The sequence below is a fragment of the Staurois parvus genome, unplaced genomic scaffold (genome assembly GCF_062004578.1).
Source record: "Staurois parvus isolate SC_StPar_1 unplaced genomic scaffold, SC_StPar_1.0 ptg000031l, whole genome shotgun sequence".
NCBI lineage: Eukaryota > Metazoa > Chordata > Amphibia > Anura > Ranidae > Staurois > Staurois parvus.
The window spans coordinates 7181064-7201004 of NW_028317827.1; the positions used below are offsets into that span (position 1 = coordinate 7181064).

At 42.7% G+C, this 19941-nt stretch overlaps 1 long non-coding RNA gene across 1 annotated transcript in view; it reads right to left on the reverse strand.

The window, feature by feature from the left end:
* Nucleotides 1-1168: 1168 nt before the first annotated feature.
* LOC149470786 (uncharacterized) overlaps nt 1169-19941 on the reverse strand; it is a 29710-nt gene continuing 10937 nt past the window's right edge. Inside the window, exon 3 of the long non-coding RNA XR_016308003.1 lies at nt 1169-1325. This is a non-coding gene — a long non-coding RNA (uncharacterized LOC149470786). The remainder of the gene's footprint in view (nt 1326-19941) is intronic.

The window sequence follows — 19941 nt, forward strand, 5'->3', positions numbered from 1 at the left end:
AGGCAACCTGTAAGTAAATGTAGATGCAGCGGGTATACAGACAGGCATACAGGGGCAGATGTGTGACCCCGTATGTAAACTTTCTGCATTCGGGGTTATGTATCAGTTCCTGCCTGTCAAGCTCAGCTGTTCAGGTGAGTCTGTACAGCTGCTGCATCTGCCTGCATTCACTTACATACAGTGCCAGCACAAGGCCATCTAGTGCCCAGGGCAAGATGCCAAATCCCCCCCCCCCAAAAAAAAAAATATGAGCGTTGTGTGTCAGCAAAACCCCCCCATAAAAATGTAAGCAATCATCTTCACACTTACCCCCTAAGCAAAAATTCCATTTGCAATTCAAAATTCTCCCTTTTCCCATACAAATCCCCCCTTCCAGCTCAGATCTGCTCCCTCCCCAAATCTCCCTTCCTAGCACAAATATTCCCCTCAAATTTTCCCTCTGAGCATAAATCCTCTCCCCCTCCAATTTCCTATATCCCAGCAGAAATCTCAAAAATCCCCTCTCCTAGCACTAATCCTTCCCTCAACTTCCCCTCCTAGCAAAAATCCCCCCCACCCCCCAATCCCATTTCCTAATGCAACTCCATTCTTCTAGCACAAATCCCCCTCCAAATCACCCCTTCTAGTACAACCCTTCAAATCCCCAACTGCACCCAGGGCAGCTGCCCCTTGTGTCCACCCCTTGTCTTGGCCCTGTTATACAGGCTGGCTGTGCACAGCTCTGGGTGAGGCCAGGCAGTTTGCCCTGTCCTATCTTTTATGGCTGCAGTTCATCAAACTGAACTCACCTCAACTCATCGGGGGCTGAAACAAGAGTCATTGATCCTATGATGACTGTGCAGGTTGTTCAGATGACCACAAAGTGGTGAAAGTGGGGTGAAAACATCCAACATAGCCTCTGCCCCCAACATTGGGCATAGGCTCATATTGAGTTTTTATCAATTTTACGCTTAGTGGCTGTCTGAACAGTTGGTATGATCATCACAGAGGATGGGATGTGTGCTTATTTCAGAAGAGGTGATCAATTCTGTTAAAGTACACCTGTCATGAAATATGTAGTCTGCCACTGCTGACCTTTTCTACTTAAAATGCTTGTTGTCTGGGTTTTTATAGATATGCTGTGGCTTCAGCGGTGTCTGACTCACTGACCAGGAATAAGTACACGAGTTTAGAATTTTTTATTTACTTGTTGCTGCTTACTTGTGCATGATCTACAGTGGAACCAACATATCTCCCTTATGACAGCTGATACACTCCAGCTCCACCAATGCCATTCGAAGAGTATTTTTATTCGATATTCACCCCATTTTCTGCAAATTAGCGGCCTAAAACAAGAAGGGATCAAAAGTGTAATTGGCAGGCAGATCATTGAGGATCATTCAGCTTATCGCAGTCAGTTTTTCAGTTTATTTATTTCAGGTACTTATATAGCGCCATCAATTTACGCAGCTCTTTACATATATATTATACATTCACATCAGTCCCTAACCCTCAAGGGGTGTACAATCTAAGGTCCCTAGCTTACATTCATACATACACATACTAGGGACAATTTAGACAGGATCCAATTCACCTACCAGCATGTCATTGGAGTGTGGGAGGAAACCAGAGTACACGGAGGAAACCCACACAGGCACAGGGAGAACATGCAAACTCCAGGCAGGAGGTGCTGTGGCTGGGATTTGAACCAACAACCCTAGTACTGCCAGGCTAACCATTTAGCCACTGTGCTGCCCAGTTGAAAACTTAAAGAAAGCTTCCAAAACCACTACAAATGTGCAGACCTTTCTGTGATAGCTTAGATGAGGCAGGACATTTATTTATTTATTTATTTATTTATTTATTAGGACAGAACCTACTGCCCATGTCATTTGTAATATGGTAGATATAACTCACTGCAAACACACTAAAGCCATTGAGTCAGCATGTTTTCCAACCTGGTTGTTTGACATGCATGCAGTAACGAAAGTAGACCGAGTTGTTGGAGCATCCTGACTTAATTTTGGTGTGGCCTATGAAAGAGAAAAACTTGGTCACAATGTGGCCACAATGTGGTCTGTGGTCACAATAGAGTGCACTCATCAGTGGAATAGTGAGCCTTGGCTAAAGCTCATCACAGTTTAGATTTAGCTTCAGCAAAGTCAGATTGTAACCTGTATGGTGGGCTTTAGTCGATTAAACTCTTTAAGACCATTTATTTGGGCAGCCTGGTATCTCAGTTTATTATGTTGACGTTTGAAGTGATAATTACTGCCTCGGTTATAATTGCTTTTTTTAAGCTGGCAATGTGTTTGATGAATACAGTCATTATAGCTATAACAAAATGTCAGGATAAAAGAGTATAGACAATGTTCTTTCTGCACATATTGTTTTATATCAAACATTGTGATACAGATTAATGTGTGTATATATATATATATATATATATATATATATATAATTTCTCACTGTTATAACTAAAATAAAAAACATATTTACATTTAAAAAGTACAGATAGAAATAGCTAGGAGGACTGTTATTGGTCCCTGGGATCATTGATTGAGAATTGTTGGCTAAGGGCTTGTTCACACCACTACCATTTAGGGCCCATTCACACCAGGGCCATTAAGGTTCTGTTCACATCTGAGCGTTCCATGAATGTGCGCAAAAGTGCTTGTGGTGCCATTCATTGTTATGACACCCCAAACGCGGCAAGGCAATGTGTGTTGAAATGTTAAAAAATGTGCAAACCCCATCCCCAAAGAGGTACATGAGCTTCTTTGGCACATTTTTTCGCATGTAGTGCAAAAACACACCAAAAACATGCCAAAGAAACACATGCAAAATTGTGTAACAAGATGCTAGGTGTGAACCTAGTCTTAGGTGCGCAGTAAAGAAAATTTGCTTGCAAGATCTTTGATGCTGTTTCCTTCTCCGCTCCTCCCAAGATGTCTTGCACTCTAGTTCCCTTGTTACCTCCTCCCATGCTCGCCTCCAGGACTTTTCCAGAACCTCTAACATCCTCTGGAACTCCCTTACCCAGTACACCCAGTCAGCTGCTACCATGTCCGTCCGCCCTTAGGCAATCCTTGAAAATTCACTTATTCAGGAAAGCCTATCCCACCTCCACCTAAAAAGCCGTACTTGAGTCACCTCCATCAGATCATCCCCTGCAGCTGTTACCTTTTCCACCATCTCCCCCTCCCTAAAGATTGTAAGCTCCATGAGCAGGGCCCTCCTGTTCCTTCTGTATTGAACTGTAATGTAATTGTACTGTCCCTTTTTATATTGGAAAGTGATGCACAAACTGTTGGCACTATATAAATCCTGTATAATAATAATTGAATTAAATGGCAATGCATATTTAATGCATTGCACATGCAACATACTGCACCTAATTCACAAAGCTGTGATCCAATTCTAAAGGCTTGTATGTTGTGGTAACATGTGCGTTAATGTACATTACATGTTTGTGTGTGTTGTGGTGCATTGTTTTACAAAATTTGGGGCTTGTCTGATTTCCAGGATGTTTTGTGCATTGGCAGACCCTTCATATTAATGCCTTAATGCAACCAATGTGAACGCATGACATAATGCCCACAAAAATTTAAGTGGGTCATTGATGCTCTGAAAAAGTATTTTGTTCTTTAATGCATGGCAGCGCATAGGTGTGAACAGGCCCCATGTAAAACTCCTCTTATCGTATGTCGGACAACATGCATTGATTCCCACAACTGTGAAGAGGGACATAAAGTGAAACTTAGCTGCCTGTACTAATGTTTTTCCTTTTTGACCTTCCCACCATCTCTTTCAAAAATGTAAAACAATTTTATTATAATTTGTACCTTTAGGTGTTTTTTGTGACAGACAGCAATTCCTGGTTTGTGGTCTAGACCAGGCCCCACTGCCTCCTGGGATTGCTGTGTGACAGTTATCGAAAAACCCTGGTCCCTGCTGAAGCAGCCAAGATGTGATCCATCTATGGTCGGCTTTAGAGTGGATGGATGGATGAATCTGTTAGATTTCTTTTGTTCAGCCTGAAGACTGCTAAACCCAGGACCCTGCATTCACTATATCTGGTCTCCCACAGTACACAGAACATGGAAATGCAATTATTTTAGTAACTAAATATCTACACTGCTAAATACCTTTTCTCATCAGCAGTATATAGCATTCTTGTGACTTCTATCAGTGTCCAACCAAGCCTGGTTAAAGCTTATACGAGGAGTTTTCATTCTCCTCTGACTGTCCTATGAGGCTGCATGACCTCTGACACTCTGTCTTGACGGTACATATTTGCCCTGTGCTGATCATAAAAAAAATATACTCTCTAGCAATACACACTAAACTTATCATGTGCAGAGTGCCTTCTAGGGCTCTATACTATCAGCAGATGGATTGGGGACAGTAGAAGAAGGGGAGGATCAGAGAAGACAGGATCAAACAGCCTTTTTACACAACGCAGAGCATTAACCTCTTAGGTTTTACAGTGAGTATAACAAGAATGCTTTACTGCAGATACAGACTGATTTTACTGTTATGGGTTTAGTAACACTTTAATGTCTACTTCATGTTGTGCGCTATGGTACAGTGTGTTACCCCATGCACCTATGTGTCTGCTATTTTGTGCCTGGCACTTACTGTACTGTGTGTTGGGTTGCCATCCTAAGGCCATTATAAGTCTGTGGATGCTACTTCACTGTTCAGTTAGCAAGCTGGGGCGGGCAGATGATACCACTGCCTCCTTCCTACATTTTAATGCTGGCCATACACGTCCAAAATTCGAGCTGTGGGTTGTCATACAGGTTGTCTGCATGTACAGACTAACTGTAGTGGGTTTAGTAACACTTGAAATAAAGAAATCTGTTGATATTATATAAATGTGTAAAATCGGGCAGCACAGTGGCTAAATGGTTTGCACTTCCCACTGGATGTACTAGGGTCATTGGTTCGAATCCCAACCATGGCACCCTCTGCCTGGAGTTCGCATGCTCTCCCTGTGCCTGCATGGGTTTCCTCCAGGTACTCCGGTTTCCTAAATGGTTAGCACTTCTCACTGGTAGTACTAGGGTCACTGGCTCGAATCCCAACCATGGCACCCTCTGCCTGGATCTCGCATTTTCTCACTGTGCCTGCATGGATTTCCTCCTCCTGTTTCCTAAATGGTTAGTACTTCCCACTGGATGTACTAGGGTTGTTGGTTCGAATCCCAACCATGGCACCCTCTGCCTGGAGTTCGCATGCTCTCCCTGTGCCTGCATGGGTTTCCTCCAAATACTCCGATGTCCTAAATGGTTAGCACTTCTCACTGGTAGTACTAGGGTCACTGGCTCAAATCCCAACCACGGCACCCTCTGCCTGGATCTCGCATTTTCTCCCTGTGCCTGCATGGGTTTCCTCCACGTACTCCGGTTTCCTAAATGGTTAGCACTTCCCACTGGATGTACTATGGTTGTTGGTTCGAATCCCAACCATGGCACCCTCTGCCTGGAGTTCGCATGTTCTCCCTGTGCCTGCATGGGTTTCCTCCAGGTACTCTGGTTTCTTAAATGGTTAGCACTTCCCACTGGTAGTACTAAGGCCGCTGGTTCGAATACCAACCATGGCACCCCCTGCCTGGTGTTCGCATGTTCTCCCTGTGCTTGCTTGGGTTTCCTCCAGGTACTCCAGTTTCCTCCCACACTCCAAAGACACGCTGATCGGTAAATTGTCCCTAGTGTGTGTATGTATGAATGTGTGTTAAGGATCTTAGATTGTACGCCCATTGAAGGTTAGTGACTGATGTGAATGTACAACATATATATATGTAAATCGCTGCATAAATTGATGGTGCTTTATAAGTATGCTATATAAGTACCCATAATAATAATAATGTGTAAAATTGAACTTTTTTTTTTTTTTCAGTATTCACTTCACAAAGAAAAGCTCAAGAGAATTCTACAATTGGGGCATCATGTAATGCTGAAATGGCCTTGATCATAAACAAAGATTGTACTCTGCTTGGCTGTTTTTTATGACTGCTGTGTGTAAGTGATACTGTGGAGGAGACAGAGCAATGAGCAGAATAAAATGAAAGGTCGTACAGAGAGAGAGGAGAGAGAGAGAGAGGAGAGAGAGAAAACCCAGCGATCAGCAGAAAAGGCTGTGCCTGCACTGAGTAATGCGTTTTAACTTGATCACATTCTGTCCTATTGTGTGTATTAATGCTGTGTACCTGCCAGGCCGGCTATAAATACAGTCCTAACGCTTTAGTTTCTACCAAAACAGGAAATCAAATCCCTCCTCCACTTCTGTCTCACATAACTGGCTCTTCCCAATCTTCTTGTGCAATTTAGTGAAATAAGGTCACGCCAGATCAGCAACTCCCATTCAAAACCTTTAAACTTCACACACGTGGTAAGAATTTTTTTTTTCCTTTTTTTTTTCATTGTTAAGTTTTCACATATGTTAGGCCAAGGGTTAAAGTACACTAAAACAGAAGCACTGGGATTAATTAGTGCTGGTGAAAAAAAAAACCCAGTCTATGGGCTCACGTACACAGCCGATCGGGGCCATACACTGCATAGATCTACGTATTTCTGTGACCGGGCGATTCCAATCAGCTGTGGATAGGAAGGCTGTACAGATCAATAATAGGCTGGCGCTGTTCATGGCACAATTACCTGCAGTTAGGGACAGATATGTTCCCCTGGAATTGAACTGTCTGCATCTGGGACAGGGGCAGACTGACTATTTGGAAACTCAGGCAGTGCTCGAGGGCCCGGGGTCAGTAGGGGGCCCCATGAGATGCCCCTGGCACCTTTTTCATGGGCTTTTTTGAGTTTGGGGAAGGACACAGTGGCCCCATGATCCCCTATTGCCCAGGGGCCCCATGAGTTGTCAGTCTGCCCCTGATCTGGGGGTGTACATTCATCCCTAAGGCTACGTTCACACTAGCCTTGTGTGCAGGCGGCAGAGAGGCGTTTGGGAAGCGTTTTTACCGCTTCCCAAACGCCTCTGCCAATTCTGCACATTACAGCACATGGTGCTGTTCTAACGGGAGCGTTTGCGTTGCGTCGCGGCAAAACGGACGCCTCTGGACGAGTCAGGAGGCGTTGAAGCCTCCTATTCTCGTCTATGGTGCCGCTCCGCAAACGCCCGGCCGGCATTTGCGGTGCGGTTGCGACGCGTTTGCGGAGCGGTAACACCACTCAAACTGCATTATAGGCGTTTGTGGGGCATTATTAACGCTCGGCAAACGCCTAGCAACCGCCGCTAAACTGCGCATGCGGCGTTTGCGGAGCGTTTGCCGAGCGTTAAAAAACGCTCAGCAAACGCCGGACCAACGCTTGCCAAACGCTATAGGGGCGTTTGGCAAGCGTTGGCAAAACAGCCAAGAGTGAACGAGCCCTAAGCCCTGGTTCACACTGATGTGGTGTGGAATTTGCAGCGTTTTCAGTGTGAATTCTGAACTGCATCAGAATTGCACCCCATTGCGGGTGTGAATGTTAAGTTAACAAGACCCCGAAAGCGGTCCATATAACACGCTGCGATGTGCAGAATCAGATCGCATAGGTGTGAATACCCTATCAGTCTATCATGAATGCTGCTGCCAGACTCATCCACCTTACTAACCGTTCTGTACCTGCCACCCCTCTCTGCCATTCCCTCCACTGACTCCCAGTTGCCCAATGAATAAAATTCAAAACACTAACACTGACGTATAAAGCCGTTCATAACTCTGCCCCAAATTACATCACCGACCTTGTGTCTAAATATCACCCAAACCGTTCTCTCCGCTCCTTGCAAGACCTCTTACTCTCTAGCTCCCATGTCTCCGCCTCCCATGCTCATCTCCAGGACTTCTCCAGGGCTTCCCCATCCTCTGGCACTCCCTACCCCAATCTATCAGACTATCGCCTAATCTGTTGACTTTTAGGTGATCACTGAAAACCTATCTCTTCAGGGAAGCCTATCCTGCCCTCAGCTAATACTGGAATCTTCTACTCTTCCAACCACTCCATCCTCCACAGTTATTACCTATTGTACCATTAACCCCTCCCTCCTAGATTGTAAGCTCCAAGGAGCAGGGCCCTCCTATCCCTCTTGTATTGAACTGTATTGTTACTGTATTGTCTCCCACTATAATGTAAAGCGCTAAGCAAACTGTTGGCGCTATATAAATCCTGTATAATAATAATACCCATGCGATCCGATTCTACTGCAGACGCAAAAAAGGGTCCTGCACGTTTTTGGTGCGAGTGCGGTGTGAATACAGCCATACAAAAGTGTGTGGCTCCAACCGCACCGCAAATCAGTTAAAGTAACGCAGCGCCGTAACGCAAAAAAAAATGGCCTGGTCAAGAAGCGGTTAAATGCTCTGGAGGGAAAGTGGTTAAACCAGTGCGCATGGAGCCTAAATGTGGTAAAGTTCTGCTAATTTCCATCATCCAATTATGTGCAAGAAAAAATGCTGTTTATTTAACTTGCATGTGATTGGGAAATGTTTAAAAAGCAAAATTTCACCGCTTTCAATAAGCTCTGGGGAAAATGGGTGCAAGTGCACTTGCAAAGTATGTCTTTAGTAAATCTAACCCATTGATTTATACAGATTTCCTATTTGTTGCTGATCAGAGTCCCCTGGCTGTGCCCTGATTTGGGTGGTGTATATGGCTAATCATCCACCTACTACAACCGATCTTTTGATCGAATAGTTAAGGGTTGGTGCATGCAGAAATGTTTGCTATAAGGCTCCATGCACACTGGGCTGGTAACGTTAGCTGTGTAACGTCACGTTAAAAACGTGAGTTTTTCAGCGTTTTTTAGTGTTTTTGCATTGGCGTTTAGCTGCATTGTTTTCCTTTTTTACAGATTTTTTTATCCCCCCAATTTTTTTTTTCCTCAAAGTCCAAAAACGCCATTTTGCTGCGTTTTACCGTGTTTTACCGCATTTTTCAGCGTTAGAGCATTTTTACAGTTAAAAAACTCCACTAGTTCTGGGGGTTTTTTCCCAGCCAAAAAACGCCCCTGCCAAAAAATGCTGATTACAGTCGATGTGTGCATGGGCACATAGGATCAGTGGTGTCCCGAGGCAGGTGCGGGGAGTGCAGCCCGCACCGGGTGACACCGACTGCATGGTGTGAGGCTGGACCCGCTCCACGAAAAGGTGAGTTGTAAAGAAAGCCGACGATCCCCGCAGGATTGATTGGAGCGGGTCAACTTACCGTTTCTTGGAGCGGGTCCGGTGTCACCCCGTATAGGTTGCATGGGGGGATCGTCAGCATGCAACCTATACAGGGTGACACCGGACCCGCTCCAAGAAAAGGTAAGTTGTAAAGAAAGCCGACGATCCCCGCAGGATGGATCGGATCTGCGGATTGGGCATAATGGATCAGACTCCGATCCATTATGCTCAATCCGCAGATCCGATCCATTCTGCGGGGATCGTCGGAGGAGGTGTCACCAAGTGTTATCGCACCGGGTGACACCAAGCCTAGGGACGCCCCTGCATAGGATAACATACTGGGGAGTTTACTGACTGTAGAAAAAATGGCAAAAGTCAAAAACAGCAGCTGTAAAAACGTGCAGTGTGCATGAGGACTTAGAGTCACTATTGGAGTAGCAATCAGTTGCACACATTGGAGCATTAGGCTATCATGAGGAATTAATTGTGATTCTCCATTGTTCCCTATGCGTGTTGATTGATGGGTAATCACTAGTAGTTAATTGTGGGTAATTTTGACAGCATGATTGCATTAGCAAAAATTGCACACCTGCGCACAGCCTTAGCCCTGGTTCACACCAATGCGGCTTTGAAATCACGCTACTTCATGCAACTTCAAAGCTGACTATTCAGTGTGACTTCATTGTGACTTGCTGACACTCACATTTAACATTGTAAGTTTCAATGAAGTCTCACAAAAAATAGTGCAGGAACCTTTTTCAAAGTTGCTGCAACTTGATTTGCACCGATTTGCCGCTAATAGGGTGCAACTTGCCATGAAACTTTGAATAATCAAGTCGCATGACAAGTTGTACTTGTGTGAATCAGGGCTTAGGATTTGAATAGAATTTGTCAGATTGCCCATGTAGGGCAAAGTCACAGGTTTTCATAAAACCAGGTTCCCCACACAAACACACACCATCACGACATTGTACACTTATCGATACCCACCTTTTCTGCACTTTCCTGTTACTCTGTCTGTATGGCACTGCCTCTGAAAATACTAAGCGCTTCCGGAATAGGGGAGCATGTGACATTTTCCCCTACCTCCACCAGGATGCAGTGTTTGGGCCTGAGTAGCCAATCAGCAGGCCAAAGCACTGGCGCGTGTGGGAGGAGTCATGGATATAAGCCATCTGTAGGCTCCAACACAGAACGTCCAGATCAGTACCTCAAAGTATTGAAACCATTGGATTAGCATGACAGCAATGCACTTAGAATGTTCAGTGGAGGAGGTTGACATTTTCTTTAAAGCAGATTTTTTTTTTTGCCCATGCAGTGGGACTGTGCCGGCACTGCACAGGTTAAATGCTCGTTTTGTTCCAGAGGAGAGGACACCGAAGATATACTTACGAGCCGATCCTCTCTGACCCTCCCAGACCCTCCAAGACAAGACCAATCTTTTCGGCTCCCCCCACAGTCCAGCAGTCTTGTAAATGGGCTGTTCCTGTTGTCAACACGATCAACAGACAGGAAGAGTCCACTGCTGTACCGTGGGGGAGCGTGGTTTTCCATAGGATCAGTGGGTCAGGTGAGTATGAGTTTAGTCCTCATCAATAGAAAAAAAGGGCAGCTGATCCATGCAGTGGGGGCACAGCCCACTGCACAGTAAAAGAAAAATGAACAAGTTCTGCTTTAAAGCAGATTACAAGGTCTATATTTGCAGTGTTCGGGCCCCGTGTAGAGGTGTCTGATGGCCGGTTTACACATCTGCACTTGTATAGGGTCTAATATATCTGTGTAGGTGCCAGGGATTTCCAAACGTGGAAATCTTAGCAAATCTTTACGAAAAAAAAAGGATCCAAAGGGAGTCAGGGACTCTGTGGTCCTGCTGAACACAGTGAAGCTGGGAAGATATAAAATCTTTTTTACAAAACATCTGATTTCTATAACCCTCATAAGAACCATACTATGTATTCCTACTACAGAAGGGACTGATCAGTTTAATGCATCCTAAACAAATTTGCAGTGTAGAATTGTAATAACATAGTTATATATATTTGGTAAGGTTGAATAAAGACACCAGTCCATCCAGTTCAACCTGTGTGCGTGTTTATGTCTTTACCACTTCCCATAACCCTGTATATTGTGTTAAGTAAGATGCCCATCTAGGCGTTATTTTTTAAAAAGTGGCACTTTCCTTTGACACGACCGAAAGTGGAAGGGAGTTTCAAATCCTTACTGCTCTAACAGTAAAAAAAAAACCCTTAGACCTAATGCACACATGAACTCCCCTAGACATTTAGCTTTCCTGGCAGTAGAAAAATGCTAAACATGGCAAAAATGTGTGTAAACGCGGTACTGCGTTTAGCTGCGTTTATCTGCATTTAGTACTTGGATGTTTTCTCATTTGATTGGCCAGAGTATTTTCCATTGGCATGAATAAACACCCACTTTTGCCGCATTTAGCGTTTTTTCTCTCCTGAATGAGATTCTTCTGCGTCCAGGAGAGGAATGTCTAACTGCTCCTAAACTCTGGTAAAAGTCTACGTGTATATGGACACATAGGCTTTTACTGAGTTGAGTTTAGGGGCTTTGGCAAAAAAACCGCCAAAAGCTCCTAAACTCATGTTTAGGAGCAGCAGTGTACATGAGGCCTTACACAGTTTAGCTTCTCGTCCAACTTCATTGAGTGATCACGTGTCTTCTTGAGTGACATGAGGCTGAATAGTTTCCTCCCAGTGCTGAATCACCATTTAAATATTGTATTTTGCTATCATATCCCTCCTTAAGCCCTCTTTTTAGTTTTCTTGCCCTTCTCTGGACTCGCTCCATTTCCAGCATATCCTGCTTGAGAACTGGAAACCAGAACTGTACTACATACTCAAAATGCAGCTGAACCAGAGATTTGTAAAGAGGTAGAATCATAGTTTTATCTCTTGAGTAAATACCCTTCTTAATGGCGGCCAATAGTCTGATAATCTAATAAAAATGTCATCACAAATGCACAACACTGCTAGCAACCATGGGCAAATCACTACAATTTAAAAGTAAGTGTTCCTGGAATCTGCTGATAGTTTGAAACTAGATGCAGTAGATTTCATATAGTTTGTGGTTCATGGTCCAGGTATATAAGTGTGGCATGTACAACATAGTCCCTGTATAGTTGTGGACAGAAAGCAATGATTTTTCAGCATGAAGGATTGCAGAAAAGTCCTTAAAACAGGCCTTCACTTGCCACTTCTACTTTATATAATATTTTACCCACCTACCCCCTTTTACACAATTGCAAATATTTTTTTGCCCAATACCTTTCTTGCCTAGATGAGAATTACGAACCCCAACTACATGCAGCCTCCTTGGATACCCATGTTACACATCTTAGGAGGCTCCAGGGCAGTCTAGAACAGATGCACATAAGCGAGGGTGGCTGACTGCAAGAACCTGGAAGAGACAGCTGGGCTCTTAGGGGTTTATTTACTAAAGCTGGAGAGTCCAAAATCAGACTCCCTTCTGCATAGAAACCAATCAGCTTCTAACCTCAGCTTGTTCAATGAAGCTTTGGCAAAGAAACCTGGAAGCTGATTGGTTTCTATGCAGAAGGGAGTCTGATTTTGGACTCTCCAGCTTTAGTAAATAAACCCCTTAATGACTTACAAGTCAAAGATAGAGAAACAAGAGGTAATGGGCACATTTGTTGTGTTTTGTGGGTAAGGGTGAAGTTCCTCCTTAAGTTGTTACTAAACCCAAGATCCTGCATTCCCTATATCTGGTCTCCCACAGTACCCAGAACATGGAAATGCAATTATTTTATTAAATACAAACTGCTAATCAGTATATATGTATGTCTGTGACTTCTATCAGTGTCCAGCTGAGCACTGGTTAATCTTGTAGAAGGAGTTTTTAGTCTGGTTAGTCAGCATATTTAGGAGGAGGGAGGAAGGAACATGTTTACGGTTTAGTCTGGAATCCTACTTTAAGTCAAACCCTCCAATTTTCAAATAAGAGAAGTAGGGATATATTTTAGCACAAATTGTGTCAGCAAAATACACACCCCCTGCCACGGGCCAAGTTATGCAGACCATGAAGAATGTGTGTGCAATGTAACCCTCTATACATCACACCAAAAAGGGACAGTTTAGATCTCTGAGCTTGGCTCCAGCATAGAAATTACTGTTGCCTATTTTCAACCAATATAACCGGATCCGAATACGGAACTGAATCTGAAACCAAATCCGGAATGGTGGCAGAGTTTATGGACTTTATGTTCTTTACAATATTGAGTCTGGTATATGTAAAGAGTATACATTGAAATGTGTCATCTATATTTCTAGTTCTTATTTTAATCTAATGTGATAGAGGTATAACCAAGGTGTACCACCAAGGACATGTTTAGCGTAAAAAAAAAAAGTCCCTTGTTGCCATCTCAGAAAATCAGTATGTATGCCTATATGACCGAGCCACAAGCTGGAAAAAAAAATTATCTCCAGCTATAAAAAAATATGTAAAGCAGTTATAAATTTCACCCTGTTGTTTTGTGTTTGGCTTTGCATATTGACTGTGATTTTAATTGTGCTGGAGAATCTTCATTAGTATTAACACATGGGGAGATTTTACAAAGCTCTTTCATTAGGAAAAGAACTGCCTAGCAGAGGAGGTCTTTTGCATGCAATGAGAATGTCAGTCTTACCTCGGTCATTTTGTAACATAATAAGTGTAAGCACAATGATTGCAATGCAGAAAGCGGGGGAAGGGCAAAAAAACAAATCCTGTTTTAATGGGGTCGTTTGAAAAGAAAGATTCTCATTTCCTAGTCAAAACAAGAAAAAAAAAAAAAGAAATCTTGAATTCTAGTTTATCTGCTGCAAGGAGGCCTACCGCGTCTAAAAAAAAAAAAGAAAAAATAGCACCTATTTGTAATTAATATATATATATTTATTTGTATATATTTTGTGCTTTATATCCATGAAAGTGCTCACATCTTAACAGCATCTGGGTTTGCATTTATTGATTTTTTTTTCTCCCCTGCCACATTCCTGGAATACAGATTTTAATCATTTCAGTACATCACAGTCAGTAATTTCATTAAAAACTGGAACCTTCCAGCCCTGCAAAAGCATTTAATTTCAATGACACACGATTCCCCTGCAAAACTGTCTCAACAGTAAAAAGCTGGCCTACGGTTCAAATGCATAATTTAATCCTGAGTTCCATGCTCAGAATTCCTTTGAAGATATAATTTGACTAACTACCTAATAACTTTAATAAGGACAACAGGTCTGTTCTAATATGTCATTAGCGTACTTTTAATTAAGTCGTAGGCCTGTCTCTGTATGGATTTTATTGGGTCAGTACTTCACTAACCTTGATATTTACCAATAATGTTCCTTTATGAAAATTATAGATCATTCATATTATTGTAAGCGTAATCAGCTAAAAGAGCAATCTACCCGATGATAATATTTTAGTTTAGATGCTGCAAAGTTAAAAGACACATTCACTTTTAGTGAACTTGTGTTTTAATAATTCCTCCCAGCCCACTGAGTGTAGAATGCCATGTTAAATATGGCGCAGCACAACCTTTCTTCCGAAAACATTCTTGCTGTCTCCTTGGCCCCATTCATTTCTATAGGTAAACCGCTTTTCCTGGTTGGTAAGTTTTCAGAAAAAAAAAAAAGGCCAAGCAGCGTTGGGAAAAGCTGTACAATGAAGATGGCTGGAACAGGGGAGAAGGTAAACAATGGCGCAGCATGGGTTGTCAGTGCCCGGAGCAAGGCAAGTAATTTGCAGCCCCTAACCCATGGACTTGCCTATTTTCAGTTTGCTCCAGTCTGGTCACATGATCCCCTGTGTCAGTTAGCGGTGGCTGTGGGGGAGAGGAAAGAGCGCTTAACAATGGCCGGTAAAGCCTGGAGCGGTGACATCCACCATAGGTTCCCATGTCCCATCTGTTGGTGGCACTACCTCCTCTGCCCTGCATACATCACTGGCTCGCACAGGGGATAACTTGACCAGCCTGAAAATGGGTGTCTACATCTTTTCTTCACAGGTTACCCAGCATAGGTGTTAGGAGGGGGATAAAGCTAGTTAGGTTTAAACTGGAAATTCTACTTCAATCCCTCCCCATTGGTGGATTTAACCCCTTGTGCTACATTAGTGGCCTCCGGCAGTGTTTTTCAACCCCTTCATAAAGGGGTTCATTAACACTGACACTGGTATTACTAATGCAGCACAAAGGGGGTTAAACAACTGTCACTGGTCACTAATGCATAAGTGGCAGATAATTAACTACTTCTTGCTACACTTTACTGACTACCAACATTGTTAAAGCGGAGTTCCAGTTGCACTGTGAAAAAAATAAAAGTCAGCAGCTACAAAAACTGTAGCTGGTGACTTTTAAACAACAGCCACTCACCTGTCCCACGAACCCACAGTGTCCTCCCGCAGCTTTTTCACCAGCTGTCTGGTGTTCCTGGCTCCGGCATCTTCAGTGTGGGCAACCGGCTGTGACAGCTTGTGGCTTCACAGCCGGGTGCCCACTACACATGCACGAGTAGCGTTATGCTTCCTGAAGGGTCCCGTAGTCTTCTGGGACCTATCACGATGGGGGGGTGCGAGAGAGATAGGGGTGAGAAAGAGAGGAGGGGTGGGAGAGAGGGGGGTGAGAGAAGAGGGTTGAGGGAGAGGGGGGGGAAGAGAAGGGGGGAGAGATGAGGGGTGTGAGGGGGGTTTCAAATTTGTGCAGTGTATGGCCAGATTTAAGTGGTTGTAAAGGTTCAAGGATTTTTACCTTCATACATTCTATGCGTGAAGATAAAAAACCTTCTGTGTGCAGCAACTCCCCCCTAAAACGTACCTGAGTGTCATCACGATCCAGTGATGTGCACGAGAGCCTTGGCTCTCCCCGGACTCTAGTAAAGTTATATAGGACTGCCCAAAGTACACTTTCCAAAAGCAAAATCAAACTAAGAAGCTGTTGTTCTAGATGGTATAACCATCCAATTATAAATCATCAAAGAATATGAACATCACTAGGCATATATACCTCAAACACCCTCAACCATTTCTTAAAGTGTAAAATGATGTGAAAAAGATGTAAATTATTTTCTCATATTATATAACAACCCTATCTAAAGTGCAAAAAACAACCGTATGTGTAAGCTATCCCTTATGTGCTACCAATCACATATATATACTTAGATATTAAAGTGTCCTGTGCAACCATGTAACATAAAGTGCAATTAATTATATAACATCTAACGTACTGCAAGTTATTATCTCATATATATATATTTTGTAAAATAAATTATTTTTAAAAAGTCCAGTGCAAACATATGCATAAAGTGCAAATAACATTCGGTGCACTACAAAGTCCAGCACCATATTCGTGTGTCCATATATAAAACCATCCACCAATCCAAGTGCTGTTCTTCTATGCAGTACGTTGGATGTTATATAATTATATACAATGTTATATAATAAATATACAAAACGTGGTGTGATGTGCAGAATTGGATCACATAGGTGTAAATACCCATGCGATTTGATTCTAGTGTGGACCCAATAAAGGGTCCTGCACCTTTTTGGTGTGGGTGTGGTGCAAAATGTACAAAATGTATGGATTCAATCGCACCACACACAAATCGCATGTGATTTTCACAGGAATGCAGTGAGGTTCCTGTGCAAATCACATGCGATATATCGCATATATGTGAACCCAGGCTTAACATTGCATCGACAACCACTTACTACTGCGTTTGGCTCATATAAATTTTCACTCCGCACCTTCTTTTGCTAAGCTATGTTGACATAATTGTTACAATTTGGTTAAAATGTAAGCCTCATGGGGAACACCATAAACTTTTTAATAACATTTGTTTTGCAATCCGAAGAGCTGCTAAAACAGTACTAAACCCAAAAGCAAAAATGTAATATGCAAGGGTTAAATGCTCGTTTAGTTCTATGTGATGGTGAGAGCATACTTACCAGATTCATGGTTCCCCTGGCAGATGGTGCTCCCCTGTGCTCTGGCTTGTGGGCTGTTCTTCAGTGTCTTCACATCCAATACAGGTCATTGGACACTGAATCAGTGTTGAAGACATAAGTGGTGCCCAATTGCCAGAGCAAAGGGAAGAACAGGCTGCAGGGACCGATCTAGCAGTATGAATGAGCCTCTGAGAGAGGAGGATCAGGTAAGTAAAACTGCTTTTTTCTGGTCCCTTGGGTGCAAACAAGCATTTAACCCTTGCAGCCCCATTGAAAAATATGTTTCAGTTTGTAATCCTATTTAGACATAATCAGGTTCTGGCCATATACATTCCTCCACTTAGTATAGGCTATGGGGTTGATTCCAGGGGCGGACTGACAACTCATGGGGCCCCCGGGCAATAGGGGATCATGGGGCCTCTGTGTCCTTGCCCAAACTCAAAAAAGCCTATGAAAAAGGTACCAGGGGCATCTCATGGGGCCCCCTACTGACCCCGGGCCCCTCAGGCAGTGCCTGAGTTTCCAAATGGTCAGTCCGCCCCTGGTTGATTCACTAAAGGCAAATAGACTGTGCACTTTGCAAGTCCAGGTGCTCCAGAGCTTAGCATATGAGGTAAAGCTTCACTTTGCAAAGAATACCCAATCATATGCAGGGTAAATAAAACAAAACCAGCATTTTTGCATGCATATGATTGGATGATGGAAGTCAGCAGAGTGTCCCGTCTTTTACTAAGCTCTGGAGCAACTGCACTAGCAAAGTGCACAGTCTATTTGCCTTCTTAGATTGTAAGCTCTAACGAGCAGGGCCCTCTGTTTCCTCTTGTACCAAATTGTATTGTAACTGTAATGTCTACCTTTATATTGTAAAGTGCTGCACAAACTGTTGGCACTATATAAATCCTGTATAATAATAATAATAATTTAGTAAATCAACCCCAATATATTTTGGACAAGGCTGTGATTGGACAGTCAAGAAACTGGAGCTCACCTCTCCACCAATCAGTTAACTACATTAGTCAGAATCACAGCGCTGTGCAATGCGGTAAAATCTGATTGGTGCACAGAGCTGTCTTTCCCTCCTTCAGTCTGTAGAAATGGATGTTAGAGGCCAAGACAATGACAAACTGAATTACTATTTCAAAATACATTTAATTATTAATAATGAATACATCATAAAATGTGTGGTTTTTTTTATATCTGTGTACACTTACCCTTTAAACCTCTGCAATTAATGTAAAATAGATAATATAAACTTAAATGCCAATACACATAAAATTGGCATTAAAAAATCTAAATGTAAATGTTCAATCATCCATCCAGACTGATGGAAAGGAGAATATTGCACACAAGCATCAGTGTATATTAAGAATGTTGCACTGTAAAATTACTGATGTGGAATAAATTATTTTTTTTGGACATACATAAAACAATATGATAATAAATATGCTGTCAAGACCAATATTGATTTTAAACCCCATTAGCAATTTAAATCAGTAGTCAGGCCTCAGCAGTATAGGGAGGTCGCAAAAATGGAACAAATAAAATAAAAATAAAGCAGGAACAAAAATGGTAAAATTAGGTACATTAATAAATTTTCCAAAATAATTACTGTATAAAAAATAGTTTTGGTAGCTTATATTAAATGATAACTTGATGATGTCCAAATACAGAACAACAAAGTGCAGAATAAGGGTATTAAGGGTTAAACAGTCCTTATAATCAACTAAAAATTGTTTTTATATTTTTAAAAAATACATTTATATATCTTCCCATGTTCCAACTGTGTGCAATGTCCACACATAAAATAATAGACGTGCTCCCAGCGTCCACGTGCTGCTATACCTCTGTACGCCTCCACCAGTCAGATTTGGTAAAAAAACAGCCTTCCAATAATATGGGTAATCAGGGCTTTGTTTCTCAGAGAATAGGTACTGGAACTCTCTCTTTCCAAATCACCCATTTTCTCTGCCCCTACCAACCTCCGAGCACTGTTACTTGGTTCCACCCCTTACCCACCTCCCAGTACAGCTCTTTTAAAGAATACAGAACTAAAAAAGATCCTCTGCAGCCAGCAACAATAGATCCCCCTAACAACAATAGATGTCCACAGCAACAAAGGACCACCTACAACAAAATACCCCTCCAGCAACAATAGAGTACTGAGAACAACAACAAATCTCACCACAGTCAGCATCAATAGACCCTCTAGCAGTCAGCAACAATAGACCCCTCCCTCTATAGTAGATCCCTCCCAGCAACAGTTGAAACCCAAGCAATGTAAGACCCATCCCTAGCAACAATAGATCCCCCACCAGCAACAATAGTCCTCCCCAGCAACAATAGACCCCCCCCCCAAAAAAATAGATCCCCTCAAACAACAATAGATCCTCCAGCAGCCAGAACCAATAGACCATCCAGCACACCATCCAGAACCCCTTGCCATTACATACATTCAGTGCAGGTGGTGCCGAAACTGCATTTCCTCTGAAAAAAAACCCCTGTGGGTAATACTTTTCACAACCTCCTGTCATTGGTTCTATGAATCTCATATGTGCCACAGAAATAGGGGAATGAATAATAGACCTCTCATAGTGCAGTAACTCCAGACTCTCAGTTTGTCTACAAAAACACTCACAAAGTGCATAAATCCCGTGCACAGGAATAATCACCTTTTTCATACAATCCAAGTTGCCCCCTTAACCAGTTCAAGTCTGGACACTTCCACCCCCTTCCAGTCCAGGCCAATTTTCAGCTTTCAGCACTATCACATTTTGAGTGACAATTACTCAGTCATGCAACACTGTACCTAAATTAAATGTTTATCCTTTTTTTGA